We start from the raw sequence: 15,702 nt of genomic DNA, 5'->3' as shown, positions 1-15,702 counted from the left end.
GATCCTGTGATGTGTTTGACCATTTACAAGACACAGAAAAAGAGGAGAGAAAGGAGCGTGAGAGAGAGGGAGCGGGTGCTAAATGCAATATGAGGCATGTGATACAGCCTTTAAGCAGGAGGTGTAGGAGACACAGGGTGAGCTGCCAGGTGCTCTGCATTGAAAGTTTTTCCAACCCCTAAAGTCAGGCCTGTTATCAGCCCATCAACCGTCTCTCTCTCCACAAACACCTTGTACCAGCACAATTACACAGAGGTGGCGGGATGACACATTTTCACACTCCGGAAAAAGAGGGAGGGGGTAGAGGAGACACAAGAAAAACTGGATGAAAAACAGAGGGAACAATATTCTAATGTCAGCTCATTTTTTAAGCTTGGTAGAGGTGCGATTTTTAAAAGTGGATACCTTTTTTCCCTTTCCTCCTCCTCCTCCTCCTCCTCCTCCTCTCTTCTCCCCTCCTCTCCTGGCTTTTCTTGACTCTTTGCCTCCACTTTCCTTCACACTTCTCTTCACACATCCTGATTCCACCCCTCTGCTCCGCTCCTTTCACCTCCCATCCCTTCTGCTCCACATCCCGCTCCCCTTCTCTCATCGTCTGTTCCGCGATTCACGTCTCTCGCACCTCCTTTTCTCCCCCCTCTCTCTCTCTCTTTCCCCCCTTTTAGTCTTGGCTCCATCTCGGCTCCTGCCTGTCATGACCCCATCTCACGTCCTCCCCTCCCCTCCTTGTCTTTCTCTACTTTCTTCAGCGAGCCAGTTTAAACAGACCGTGTTGTCTGAATGGCAGAACCTGCTAATCCTGTGTGTAACAGCTGCTTAGGGCAGTGATCACCTAAAAAGAAATCTCCACTTGCCGACTTTCAAAGGGAATACTTTAGGAGGCTAATCCATGCACTGCAAGTCGCTGGATGTTTGCAGAGGTAAAATGAGTCTGTGTGCGTTCACGATTATGTGTGTACAGTGCATGCTTCTCGTGGATTTTCACTTGAGTGTGTGTGTTTAAGGCAGAGAGAGAGAGAGAGAGAGAGAGAGACAGGGAGTAAGGTAGAGGTGGCATGTGTTTGCACTGGGGAAACGGATAGTCCCACTTTGAGTCCCACGGCGAGAGACATGAGAAGATAAGGGAGGGACAATTAAACTGGAAAAATGTCAAAGCAAGGAAATGTAATACCACAATAAATTCACCACAGAGCTTTTTGATGAGTGATAAATAAAGTATGACTTGTTTTTGCCAATTACCAAAAATGTATTGGTTCTTGTTCTTTTTTTTTGTCTTTTGTGATATTAAGATAAATACTAGGTTTTGATTTTGCTGCTGGTCGGATCTAACATTTAAATATTTGTAAACTTTCGCTTTAGGCTTTGGTTAATATTCAATTATAAGGAACAGGAAAACTCAAAGAAATCGGTTAACTCTCTACACATTTGCTTATCACTGCTTTCAAAAATTTCCTTACGACCAGGGGCATGTCTCTCTGTACTGTATGGCAAAGTATATGGGTTGCCATTGGGCTATACAGCTAATAAACAGCAGATTATAATATGAGTCTGGGCAATTTGGTGCAGATCCAAATAAAAATCGATCGAATGGATGTAGATGTGGCTTCAGAAGGGGAATGTTGGGAGGTCTACAAAAGACTGGGTTACCTGTGTCCATGTCGCTTAGCCCCTTCCAAACATAACAACACCCACCTGACTTATTAATCGTCTCACCATTGTAGAGTGACCTGCCTTCATTTAGAATTACCTAAATGCATCACAAAGATGTTGATTTGCTCCAAATGAATTGACACGGATAAGAATCAGAGCAGGTTAGCCCTATGTGGCCCTGGAGTGGAAATGAGTAGTATTTGTCAGCTGGTGGTGAGGAGATTTTTCTCTGGATAAACAATCTTGTGCCCCCTTCTTCCCTCCCACTCTTCCCACTCCTCCCTCTCCTCCTGTGAGCAAAGGACTCCAGTGGCCGTGTTGCTCTTTAATCTCGGGGACCGGGCCCTGAAGCAGGAAGCGGCGGGGGCACACAATTAATAGTAGTGGCAGCCGCTGGAGATAGGGCCGGCATGCGTCGGACTGCAGACGGAGGTGGGAGCAGGGGGTAGCTATCGATTGTTGCAGGGGATATGTTTTCTAGGACTGAAGGGGAGGCCAAACCAGGATTGCCTGGCATGTGTTGTGCTGGCTGTGCACAGACACACACACACACATACACACACACACACAAACACATAAACAGCGAGCTCTCGTTGAGCACTTGTTTGGAGTGAGAAAAAGGCAGAGGAGGTACGTGCTAATATCATCCATCACTGGTAGGTACATTTAGAGGGAAGGAGAGGCCTGTGGGGATTGGAGTTTCAGGACCCCCACCAGCCTCCCCCCCTTGGGAATGGTTCAGTCCATTTCTCAACACAGAGCTGGCCCTTTCCACTTTCCCTCATTTCCTCCGCCACAGGGGGAAATATTTCACCTGTCCTTCTTCTCTCCCTTTCTCCCAATCTCCTGTGCACCAGAGAGAGAGAGAGAGAAAAAAGGGCCACATATCTCTCTCTCAGCACATGTCCAGCTTCTCCTTTCTCCTCCTCCTCCTCATCCCCCCAGCCCACGCATCATCCCTCGTTCTAGGAAGGAAAGCGGTTCATCTACTCCGCCTCCTCACCTCCTCCCTAATGCCATCATTTACCGTTGCTCGGCGAGGGAGAGCAAGGTAGCAGCACATATCCGTTTCACCCCATCCTCCCTGCACCCTCGCTTTAAAAGACATCATTCCTATGGGGAGGCGAGCTGAGATAAGCTACTGCGTGTGTCAGCAGCGCGTACTCTGTCAACTGGGAGTGTAACGGCTCTCCAAATCCACAGATTGGGTCAAACATCTTCTTTTGTTCTCCATCATAAACTCATTAATCTTGACTAACTTTTACCACAGGCGTGATCGAGATTGTCATGCAACACACAAAGCTTAAGACGATTAAATAAGTGTGGTGTGGAATATTTATGAAATTTATACCTTGCCCTATTTTTTTATTGGAATAACGATTTTGTAATTGACAGGCTTTTGTGACAATTGTGACATGAAGACATTTTTCTTTAAAATCAATACTGTAATGAGCTCACAATCTGTGGTTCACCTTCAGCTGTGGTGGCAAATTGTGGTGTCTTGGTTCAGTCTTCTTGTCTTTAAGTATGAGATTGTGGATGTATTGTGGTTTTGCTCTCGGTTTCCGAATCGTCACGCCCCTTCTCTCCAAATAAGCTGCTGCATGCAGACCATAATAAATTGCACGTCAACATATAGCAAAGAGCAGAGCGTCCACTGACTGGGAGAGTAGGTGGGTGTTGAGTAACTTCAGCAGGGCGCGGGGCAGTTTCCGCCAGGACCTGCCCGCCATGTGGCTAACAAGCTCAGATTAATTACCTGGATTGAATCCCTGTGTTACTCTGAGCAAGATGTGGCATCTGGCATCATGACACGGGAGACTGATACACTGACAGACTTTAGTTCACAGCTGCTCTGGCCCCCCAGGACACAGCAGACGAGAGATGAGCCAGGGTAGAGCGGGGTTGACCTAAATGCTTAGTGACGTCTTAGAAAGTCGTACTTATCGTAGCTTATCAGCAGCGGACTATTGATGCGAGAACAGCTGTTCTTTTCTGTGTCCTTAGATTCACAGTTTAGGTATCAAACACTCTCATTCAAAAATAATTTACAAAGTGCAGCAAAGAAGACAAAGCCCGGAGTTTTCCAAGGGTCTAAAGTGTCGAAACTGACAATGAGAAAAAATCATACTGGAAACAGGGTAAAGAGATACACAGATGAGTCATGGAGAGGTTTTTTTGTATGCTTCAGTCAACTGGATTCCGTAAAAGATATGATGCTAGGTTCCACTATCTGGGGGTTTCATTGTATTTTGTCCTCTAGTTATTTCCTTTGTCGCTGCAACCTTTCTCTTTCTTTTCCTCCTTTCAGCCAATCCCTTCAATCCCTTTCTTTCTCCAGAGGCCAAAACCACAGGAATGCTATTCACATGTAATGTAATGTGTACATGTTTGTGTGTGTGTGTGTGTGTGTGTGTGTGTGTGTGTGTGTGTGTGTGTGTGTGTGCATGCAAATGCATGATTAGCGGCAACTCTGAATGAACAGTATGGGTTGGTATGCACAGAAGCCTCTTGTTGTGTGCCCTGTCACAAGCCCAGAGGCAAAGTGGTGAAAAGGGAGTGTGCCTCTGTGTGTGTTTTGTGTGTGTTTTTGTGTGTTTGTGTGTGTGTGTGTGTGTGTGTGTGTGCAAATGTGGACCAATACCTAGAAGAGACAGTGAAAAGAGGCATTATCTGAAAATAAAGCTAAAAAAGTAAAATAAGGAAAAGTGCTTTTCTTCTTGGAATCTTCTTAATCAGACAAATTATTGCAATCAGCTACTTTTGATTGGAGCCACAGAACAACAGATCAACGTCTTCCAGATACAAATATCCAAGGGATGAGACCGGTGGGTATTCAGCAGGACCAGAAGGCAGAGGTGATCTCACAAACTGCTGTTGAATCCCTCTTCTTTCTTTTGGACAGTCTTGGGTCGTAATTATATGGTTTCCCTGACTATATTTGCACACACGGATTTGAACTGGGCAAGAACACAAAAAGCCCAGACTTCTGCACAGACACAAGGAAGATATGAGTTTCTGTTCCTCAAAACGTCTCTTTTTCCAAATACAGCAAAACTCTGTATGAAACCCACAAAGATACATATGAAGAAATAGATTAACTCTGGTTTCCTGACGAGTTTCCTCAAGGCCAGAGTGGAGTTAAAAAAAGACTTCTGCTTCCCTCACAATGTATTTCCATTCCATTGCAATATTTCTGTGATCTCCCATAATAGTTCCCCCCCCCCCAGAGCTCCACTCGTGTACACGTAACGCTCAGCCCACTCGCTGATGTTCTCTGATGGCGTGTTGATATGCGAGCATAACCCAGAATCATCTATTTATATTTGTAGTTGGGCTGATGGTTAGCACAAAGTGGATGAAGTTTGCTGTAGTGCCAGTATGCCTTTCTCATAAAGGAGGATTAGGCCTAAGCTAAACTAATCGAGTGGTATCAATCTTCTCATCTAACTCTTGGCAAGAAAGTAAATAAGAGTATTTCCCTAGTGATAAAACATTTGTATAAACTGGATATTTGCTGTGGTTGGATTTATGGATTATATCATCATTGTGCTATGGTATTGCACAAGAAGAAAAACACATAACTAGAGCCGTTTTCAGACATGGACTCCAGAGAATTTCCGTACAATTGGGTCAGGACTTTCTCCAGAGTTTGCTCTTCACAAAGTCACAACGCTGCAGGAGATTGTCAACTCAGACACGTTCTCAAAAACACAAAAAGGTCCTCAGGGTTCAGGTGAGGGGTGGTACAGCAGGCATGGACAGGTCGTAATGGATTAATTATATTTGTGTATATTTTTCATCCATCATGTGTTGTAAAAGTCCAGAGACTCACACTCGGACATTTGCATTGTCACATACAGCCCCTCTGGAGAATGTCAGGAGATTATCAGGAGCTCGGTGCATGTCTGAAGGCAGCTTAGGGAGTATGCGAGCATGAATAAAAAACAATAAGAATTAGGTTAAAGATAATAAAAGAGGTTAATGAGTTTCAGAAATACTTTACTGCAGTTCATAGCTTAGTGTGGATTCGGTGTCACCTCACTACACATTCAATACAGCCACTTGTATGTTTAATTAGCTTCATCCTGCAGAGGAATAAACTTAGCTTTTCCTGGCCACTAATACTTCATGTAGCATGATCACACATTAGTTTTCTACCCTCAGTCCATTAAAACCCTTTCTCTAGGCTGTTTTGAGTACCTGGAATCCAGAAATTGAAGCTTATTCTACGCTTGCACTTTCTACAAGTCACTTTGGATAAAAGCATTGGATAACTGCTTGAAAGGTAAATGAGTCAACTAATGGGCATAATTTAATTTAGCTATGAGAATGCTATAGCGGAAACAAATGAGAAAATACAATAAATGTGTTGAAATCTAGATTATTGGCCTTCGGAGCTTTCTCACATAAATTGGATTAAAGAGAAATAGGGTCGAGATTCAACCTCAAATAACCTCAAAGATTAACTCTGAGTGTGTACAAACAACAAGAAGGCTCACACTGTGAACAACATCAGAGCTGAAATCCCCGAAGCATGTGGCAAAAGTGAAGCCAGTCTGCCTGAGTCTCACGAGGTCTTGTTCTCCCCTTAAAAATCCTTACTCGGAAAACCCAGCAGCTTACTTAGGTGGATTACTCCAAACACACACACACGTGCACACACGCACGCAAACACACACACACACACACACAAACAAACACACACAAACACACACATCTTTGCTAACTTTTCGTGTCTACAACGTTTAATACTCAAACAATACAGTAAAAACAGTGAATGCCTCTGTATTGTAAGTTAAAGAATTTGCCAAGTCAGCAATTTACACCCCACTTCATTCAACAAGATAATTAGTGCGATGTGCTTATCCAATCCATCACAGAACAAAATATGCATTTAGGATGAGATGATTTCTATTTCCATCCAATCATCATTTGTATATCAAAATAATAATATGCCTGTCAGCGGCACCGCCCCTCACCTGAACACTTATGGCGGCTGTGACTGAGGGGATAAAGCAGATCTCCAACGGGTGAATGGCAAAAAAAAAGTACTGTAAAGCGCTTTGAGTGGTCATCAAGACTAGAAAAGCTCAATATCAATACAGACCATTACCATAACACTCTGGAGATATCTGTGTTTCTGTGTGTGAGAAGAGAACATCTGACTGCATTGTGCATGTGTGAAGGGCAAACTGTGGAGGAAGTCCAGACCCTCAGCTTTAGATAACTTGTCTAGAAGAATACATAACAATCATCTGTAGTCATGTGCTTGTGACAAAACAGGCTTTCTTAATGTAACACAGATTGTTACTTATCAACTGGGAATTTCCAACTTCTAGCATAAAACATCTCCCTTGCAGCTAGTCCTGATAACTACTAATACTGCAAACCCACCTCAGTACACTGTATTTTCAGCAAAAAAGAAAAAATTGTAGTTTGCTGAGGATATTTTTTTGTAACGTTCTGATGCGTGGATTATATGACAAGACTTATATATCGACTCAGGGAAATTCTGAAATAAAACACAAGAGCAATCCATTAGAAAGACTTCATCAACATAAGGAAGTGAAACTGTAATAACTCTATGTCTGGCTGAGGTCTAAAGATGAGAGCGCCAGTCGCTCGCTTCCTACCAAGTTTGAATAAGTTCTGACTTTAGAATAGCAGCGCTGCAATCGATGGACCTCACCGGTCACATTCAGGGGCTTGCAACACACTACAGTCCTGAAATATATCTCTCAGACCTCATTACTGTTGTAGTCAGTGTATTGTGGAACAATGTAATGATCTAAAATGTCTTCTTTCCTTCTCAAACCCACCTCCTGTCCTCCCTCCCTGCTGGGTGAACCCTGGGGGGTTTCCAGATGACAACAGGAATCTAAATCATACGTACAGTGTATTAGGTCTGTATCTCTCAGTGGCATGAAAGCCTGTTAGCAAGACGAGGCGAGAAGATACCGGCAAATTCCTCCGCTCTGTCCCTTTACCCCCTCCTCCCTCTTATACCGGGCTCTTATTTTTCCACTGTGAATTAACCCCAGAACTTTACATCACCGGCTCTGAATGGGGCCCATCAAGCCATTTCTGAGCCATATCTCTCACAAGGGCATGAAAAAGTCTTCCCCTCCCCTCCCTTCCCTCCCCTCGTCTCCGCACACCTCCCTGTTCAGCCATGAAATGACACCCCTATTTAATCAATTGTGAATCATGAAATTTTGCACAAGAGACCCCTTTTCTTTACACTTGACAGTGATTGAACTGCACAGCCATGCAATTCCATTCACCACGGCGAGGAGAAGAAAGGGGTGTGGGGGAGGAGCCGCGTCTCTATGCACGGTCCGTGTGTATATGTGGAGATGAAGGCGGTTTCCCTGTGACATCATGGGCCTCTGCTGAATGGCACCGCAACAGAGGGTCCCTTCTGTGAATTAAGTCCACGTGGTCGGACGGCACAGTGGGATCCTACAGCTGATCTATAGGGGTGCGAAAGGGGTGTGTGTTTTTGTGTGTGTGTGGCTGTGTGAGAGAGAAAGAGAGAGAGAGAGAGGGAGAGAGAGAGTGTGTATGTGCCATAGATGAAGAGCCGTTCAGAGAGTTTTTACTGAGGCCCAAAAATACTGGCGGTTAAGAATAGCAGTGATGTGGAAGAAAAAAGAGGTATTAGAGAGATTACAAGTAGATGGGGGAGGAGAGGATATAGCAAGACAAAATAAACCCAAAGAAAAGAGAAGTAGAGGAGGAGATCAACAGAGAGAGAGGAGGGGGGAAGAGACCAGTGATTAGAAAGACCCCCATCCCCTCTCTCTCTTCTGCATGAATGGGCTGTGGGAATGACAATGTCAATGTATGATGTCAGGTCTGTGGTGAGAGTGTCAGGGAACATAGCTGAGATTCCAGGCATCTGCGTGACATAGCTGTGACACGGCATGACCCCGGAGTGACCCTGGTGCGGAGGTCGGCGGGGTCACGTCGGGCGGGTCAGGTCCTTTAAGCCACGGAGAGACAGAAAATGACAATCTCTGTGTTTGATGCAAAATCCATTCAAATGCTGTGTCATCCATTTTATTGGATGAGGGTGCAAATATCCATACGTGTGTGTTTGTGTCTGTGTCACTTCTGTGTTCGTAAAAATGAGTACAGCATGCTAATGATGTGCAAATATATCACAATGGTGGGAGCTTCTGGTTTCATTTTCACAATGCAACCAGAAATTGTGTCGTAGCACACGACTCCAGAAGCACTGAATTATGTGACACATGAATAAAGAAAAACACCAGCTTGACTAGAAATAATACTACATTACATCTTCTGCTCCAAATGTTCAACTATTAACATAAAATATGACTCAAGAGGACACACAGAGAATCCTAATGTCGACCGAGGCAAGCTTTCTTATTTCTACCCCCACCATCAGACTGTTATTTTGGAGTAAAATATCTCAGTGACTATTTAATGGAGCGGATAACCATGAAATTTGGTGCAAACATTCATACCTCGCGTTCTTACTCTCATCAGATCAAAATTCTGTAATGTTAACTAGCAAAACTAGCAGGCAAACACAGATGAGTCGTTTTCAGACATAAACTCCGGAAAATGGGATTCAGAGTGTGGCTTTCTCTGTTCGCATGTGAGGAACTTCTAGTTTCTTCTGTGTATGAAACCTTTCTTCATCTCCGGGGGGGCTAGCAAGAGAAAATCTGCAGAAAGTTAGCAGCAGATGACTTTTGAGTTCTCACATACAGCCAGTGAGTCCAGTGCATGTCTGAAATCAGCTACGTCTATATTGCAAACACACTTTCTATTTCCTATGGGTTTTCTTTACAAACATTGATCAAAATCTGCAGATCTGCATTCAAACCTGTTTCTCATGTTCCTTGATCTAACTTTCCTCCAACTTTTACTCACAGTTTTATGATTTGTCAAAGCAAAACCCAACTCAATATCCACTTGTTGTCTTGTGACTGAGCTTTGAAGCACATTAAACCGCTCTTATCGTGCTGATGAAGTATGCTAAGCTGGCTGAGAGTTATAGATTGTTTTTGTCAACTGCTTCCAAAGCTCAAAATTAAATGTCAAGCTCAAGGTTTCTGGGATCGTCAGAAAGAAACATTATCTTCTTATCAAAGGTAATAACAGTTCCCCGGGAACACTTTAAATTGTTTTGATATATTTCCTATTACACATCTGCTTTCATGGGAACCTCGGGCACTTGTTAATTACATTTATTAATTATGTTTTGATTTCCGAGTACGTCTGGTGACTCAGATGCACAACATAGCTCTCCCCACGCATCTTAACGTGGATTCAAATGAGGCTCAAGACTTGTCACACGTCATCTCTCTCTGTCTCATTCGTACGCAATTGTCAAGATGAATACAGCTCTGGAGAAGAACGCAGCACGGCTACATCAGGAGCAGACTATCATTAAGAGGCATTTTCTGGGAACACGTTTGTGCAAATACATAAAGTGCCAGTGACCTGACAATACAAAGAGAATATGTACTACGCACAGAGGTTAGACCTCTATCTGCTCTGTTAACACCCGCAGAGGAAAATCATCTCTGTGCACTAGCAGATTGATGGTGGAGTGAAAAACAAGATGAAAAGATGGAAGAGAGACACAATCACCTGAGGTTTATTTCTAGGAGCTTAATTGCCCTATCAGCCGAACTGCACAGACAGCAGCAGGTTATTTAGAAAGCTACAGACTAGAGAGAGGTAAGGTTAAGGGTAAACAGGAGAGAAAGAACATTTGCCTAATATTAGATGTGATAGTGATAGTCTGGTCGCCCGGCATCAAGTTTTAAATCAGCTTTTTTATTTGAAAAATTAAAAAAACTCCAAATGAGTTATTTTAACTTTGAATTGGAAATAATATCCATTCCCTGAAAACACATGAAAAGTCATAGACAAACAGGAAGCAGATTGTCTACTCGGCCATTGGTCGGTTAGTAGGAGAAAATGCTACGAACGAGGAGCAGCAATGGCAAACGGTAAGGCTACCTTCACATGAATATGCTTTTTATTTTAAAAGAAAATCAATCAAACTAAAACACATGAAAAATGCATAACACATGACTATTAACATACGCTGGGCATGTGTCACCTGGTTCAAACAGGAAGGAGGCAAGTCTACAGCTGGTTGCTTGGTAGCAGATCCAAGGATCTGTATCTCTATCTGTACATACATATTCAGGCCTATGGATTTGGACCTTTTTCAAGTTAAGAAAATAAAAAAAAGTGCTTCTTAATATGCCATACATGTCTGTGAATAAAAGACAAACCATCCAGACGTAGAGGAAATAAACAAAAACAACAAACCAAACAAGTACATTTCCTTCCTCCGCTGCCGGCAGACGTCGGCGGCAGTGGAGGGAAAAGCATGATGCTACATGTGACACTCTGTAGTAAATATATGGACAATATTAGTTCTCTACATGATGTGGATTTCTTTACATAGACTGATGATCAGGTGGATCTGTTACTGAGAGGAGCTTTTATAAGCACTTCCTCAGGTCATTACTGATAAGACCCAATCAGGACCCAATAGCACTATGACTTTTGGGTTTAGATGCACCTCTGTTGCTGCATTTACATCTGCTCGCTACGCCTAATTACAAGAAACTATAACACAGAAATTTTGAAGTACCACTGGCCTAATTTCAGTTTGAAGACTCCAGGGCTGTGTTAAAGACTGGACAGACACAAACTGAGGCATTTGGAAAAGATGATGCTTTTTTTTACTATCTTTGTTTCTCATTCGTAGTATTAACCAGCTGCGGAGTGGATGATCTGCCCATGTACATGAATACTCACGTGATGTAATTTCAGGTTGGGATCAATACTGATACGGAACTAAAGTGCCTGTGTGGACAAAGGGTGTTCCAATTTAAAATGAAAACGTAGCCCTAGGATTTAAATTTTTTTAGATTAGTGTGGAGAAGGTTATTGGTAAGGTATCTGTCAAGAGACTTGGGGTTGACATCTTCTGTCAGGATGCAGAACAAAGTGTTTTCCAAAAGTGTAAATGGCCCAGTTGTTGCATTCATGTTTGCTTGATTCCTGTTGCATATAAAGCAGTTCAACATATTGTCATGAATGTAAATTTCCAAACAATTACAATTCATTCCTATAGCAATCACATCATGAGGACGGATTTGCATGTAAACAACAAATGCAACCAACTAATGACTGTTATGCGAGCCGCTGTGTTACCCTCATTGGTTTGTACAGTCATGCTCGGTCACCACAAAGTGAAGGAAAAAATAAAGTCCAGTCTCCAATCTACAGTTTGAGAGGAATGTGGCTGATAACTTTGGAAAGTCACAAATGTCTGTCGGACTTATCTGTGGGAGATAACGATCATTGGGCTACAGGCAGAGCGGGGGGAGGTGGAGAGAGTGAAGGTGAGGAGTTAAGCACCTAAGCTAGCAATAATGAGCGCAGAGACGGCTGATACGATCTTCTGCTCTGACACCCAGATCATTAAAACCTCCAAATGATCGAAGGGCCCAGTGTCCAGCACAGCACACCCTGAAGCAGGAAGGAGATTTAAGACTTTAGGCTGTTTTCAGAGTTATTTTAAGATTCAAAGGAAAGAAATCTACAGCTTACTGATAATGTTTACCGGGTGAACATTTTGTACGCTGGCTTTGTTAATAAACAAAATGAGTCTTTAGTCCCTTTGTGACCGAATTAGTTTCCCCTCTTGCAACAATTACAGTAACAGTATTTATCAAAGGAGCTAATGATTAATTATAATCCTGTATGGAATGAAACTGCTGCAACTGAATTTCTTAACCAGCCAAGGTTTTTATAATTTCCCTCTGATCAGCATTGTCCCTTTAAAGAAGTAGACTACCTCAAGTCATTTGTAGAAGATGACTGGAGGTACGTTTAGGTTATAGAGCAGTCCTTACAATTTGGTTTAAAAGAGTCTGGCTCGAGCTCTTAAAAATAATTATTCTTTAATTATTAGAAATAAAATATAAACCAAGTTAGTGAGTATTAAATCTGAGGCTGATGGATACGCCATTAGTTTTGCAGGTCTTTGGTCATAAATAAAAGAATTGGACAAGTTGTAATTTTCACCCAACCAAAGTTATTACAATTCTTTTCTATACTAAATTTCCGGGCACTCAATCCAATGATTCTTGAGCTATTTCTATCCAATCTATGAATATAGACCTCACAGTGGTGCAAAAGGGAAACTCAGGGGATTATCGAAATCAGTAGAATTCATCCTCTCGGGACAACGAATGAGGGTTAGGGTTAGCTGTTAGCATTTTTTGTGATGTACATTGTAATCCACGGTGGTCAATGGTGGTCAGGGTGATGAGCATATCCTTGTTGCTTCTAACCTGTTACCACTATTAAGGAGTTCATATTTGGCAATAAAATGTATCCAGTGCGATTCCATGACTTGTGGACAGGTCTTAATAAGCCACCTGGTATTAAAATGTGTCTTCACATTTTGTCCTTAATGACAATCTCTGTTTGCAAACAACTAATGTGATGCGGGAGGCAGCAATGCCCTTCCTGTGCTTAGTATTCAGGAAATCAAAAGGAGAGGGAATCAAGAGTAGGTCTGTCGTTTATGATTTCAAATATCTCTATGGGCCTTTAATTTTTCAAATATCATGGATGGAGCTAGCTTATACATTACATGTTAATGCAAAACCCTAGAACAAGTGGATTGTCTTCCTTGACTAATGGGTCACATTTTTTTTTTTTTAACTCGTTTGACCATGAAACTGGAATACATGCACACTCTAACTGAATGTACCAGTTCACAGTGGTAGAGATTATGAAAGGCAGCTATATTGATACACTGACCGAGGCAATCGGCTTGTGTCTGGAAAAAACACCATGTATGCATGTTCCCACTATAGCATGTGATCTCTCGGTCCCAGAGGTAATCTCAAGTTTGTGAACATAACATATTAACACCTTGAAACAATTATTAACAAGCAAACATCCAATTTTGCAGCAACTCTGTCTAATCAGCATAACTGGGGAGGTGCTGGAGAACAACATGCACTGTGTTTCTCTTCTCATTGTTGACTCTCCAGCACTAAGCCCACCTAAGAACAGCATGCCGTCTCTCCAAGCAATCCAGGCAAACCTTTTAACCCTGACATCAAAAGCCATTTGTTGGCAGCAGGGATGCTGGACCAGGCCACACCCGCAACAAGTCATAACACAGTCTGGTCAAATTACAATGTTCACCTCCCCCATTTTCTACCCTTAAAGGGCACCTTAATATCCCCTCCACCACCTGGCTGGCATCAAAGCCCAGAAAACCCAGTGCTTAGCGCGGAGACACATCAGCAACATTTTTGGGCTTTCATTTCCTTCTCCGCAGCGGGGGTGTTCAGGAGAAATCCATGGCCTGGGCTCAGAGTGAGAGAGAGAAAGACGAAGGTAGACAGGGAGTCTCTTTTGCAGCCAATAATGTCTGTAATTTGTCCACGGATTGAGGAGCAAACAGACAAAGTAAAGGACCTTGTGCACCGCTCATTCTGCTGAAAGGCCCTTTATGCACCTGTGTGTGTGTTTGCATTTGTGTAATTAGCAGCATTGTGTTACAGCCATCTTGATTGACTGCAAGATTGCTTGACAACACTTATCCCCCCCCCCCCCACCCGACCCCCACTGTCCAAACTTCTCACCCTCAGCAACACATGTGTGGTTTGGCAGGACAATGGACAGAAGCACAGGTGGACAGATGTTTCCACACACACACACACATGCACACATTGATGCACGCAGGTGGCACATGATGTAAAACTGCAGTAAAGGCGATACCATGCTCATAATATCACACACACGCACACACATGGAGATACACATGCTATCTCCTCCTTACCGCCTCTCCTCCAGTCTTGCCTGCTGGCCCTGCATGGCCTCTCCACACCCACCATATGCTAACTGCTGGAAGAGAGCTGTAATTTGTAAATGATTTAACCTTTTAATAGAGAAAAGATGAGGTTGGCTACAGTTGAGTCCCTGTGGATGTGAAGCCAGAGAAGAAAAACAAGGATTGGAGCTGTGATTTAGACAACGTTTAATTGTACCGTCCAATTATCTGTGCGGTTCATCTGCTGAAGTGATTTTCCTTTTTTGCATGCGTGCATGTCTATATGTGTGTGTTTGTGTCTGAATGTGCACTTGTTGTTGGATTCTTACTTGAGGATAAATCTGTGAGCCTGCAAGTGTGTGTGTGTGTGTGTGGTTTTCAAAACAAGCTGCTGCCAAGGCTTAGCTGATAGGCTAATTAAGCTCACCACAGGGAATAAATGTTTCCTCTCTGCCTGCCATTTGTCACACCTGGCACGGAAATGTCACTGGGAAAACACACACACACACACACACACACACACACGCACACGCGCACACGCGCACACACAGTGGGAGAAGTGAAGAAGCAAACAGAGCTACTGTGTGAAAGGAAGTGGAAGCATAAAAAAAGGAGTAAGAGGCAAAGAGAGACGTACGAGACACAGACTTACAGCAGCAGAAGAGAAGATACAGAGAACTGCGCAAATGAGAAACGATGATTAAAAAACATGAGTGAGAAAAGGGAAACTGGAGAGAGAGAGAGAGAGAGAGAGAGAGAGAGAGAGAGATGGGAGAGAGAGAGAGAGAAGCTTTCTGAGCTCCTCCAGACAACAGCATTTCAAATACAACTGAGCCTTTTTAGAATTAAATTTCTGTTAATAAAAACAAGAGTGTATGTCTGTTTTAACTCCAGCTTAATTGAAGTTGCTGTTACACACTCCTGACTCAACACCCCATAACCTTCCTTCTTCACACTTTGGCCTTTATTTATTAATTCAACTTCGTTAATTGGTTTTGCTTTGTTTTCAGTGGAAGTAGAAGCATATCCTGTGAAGCCAAGGTGTGTGAGAGAGTGTTCCTGTTCTTCATAAAAAAATGAAGAACAGAATTTTTTTTCCAATGTGCTATCTTTTCCAAAAAAAATTAAAAAAAAACATTTCCTATCATATTATGAGTTTAAGACTCTTGATAGTTCAACTACATTTGCTA

At 42.8% G+C, this 15,702-nt stretch overlaps 1 protein-coding gene across 1 annotated transcript in view; it reads right to left on the bottom strand.

The window, feature by feature from the left end:
* The window catches only part of xylt1 (xylosyltransferase I), an 80,487-nt gene that overhangs the window by 40,223 nt on the left and 24,562 nt on the right, over positions 1 to 15,702 (bottom strand). The window lies entirely within an intron of this gene.

The sequence above is a fragment of the Pleuronectes platessa genome, chromosome 3, assembly GCF_947347685.1.
Source record: "Pleuronectes platessa chromosome 3, fPlePla1.1, whole genome shotgun sequence".
Taxonomy (NCBI): domain Eukaryota; kingdom Metazoa; phylum Chordata; class Actinopteri; order Pleuronectiformes; family Pleuronectidae; genus Pleuronectes; species Pleuronectes platessa.
Note: the sequence above shows the minus strand (reverse complement) of the source record. Positions and strands in the feature narration are given on the sequence as shown.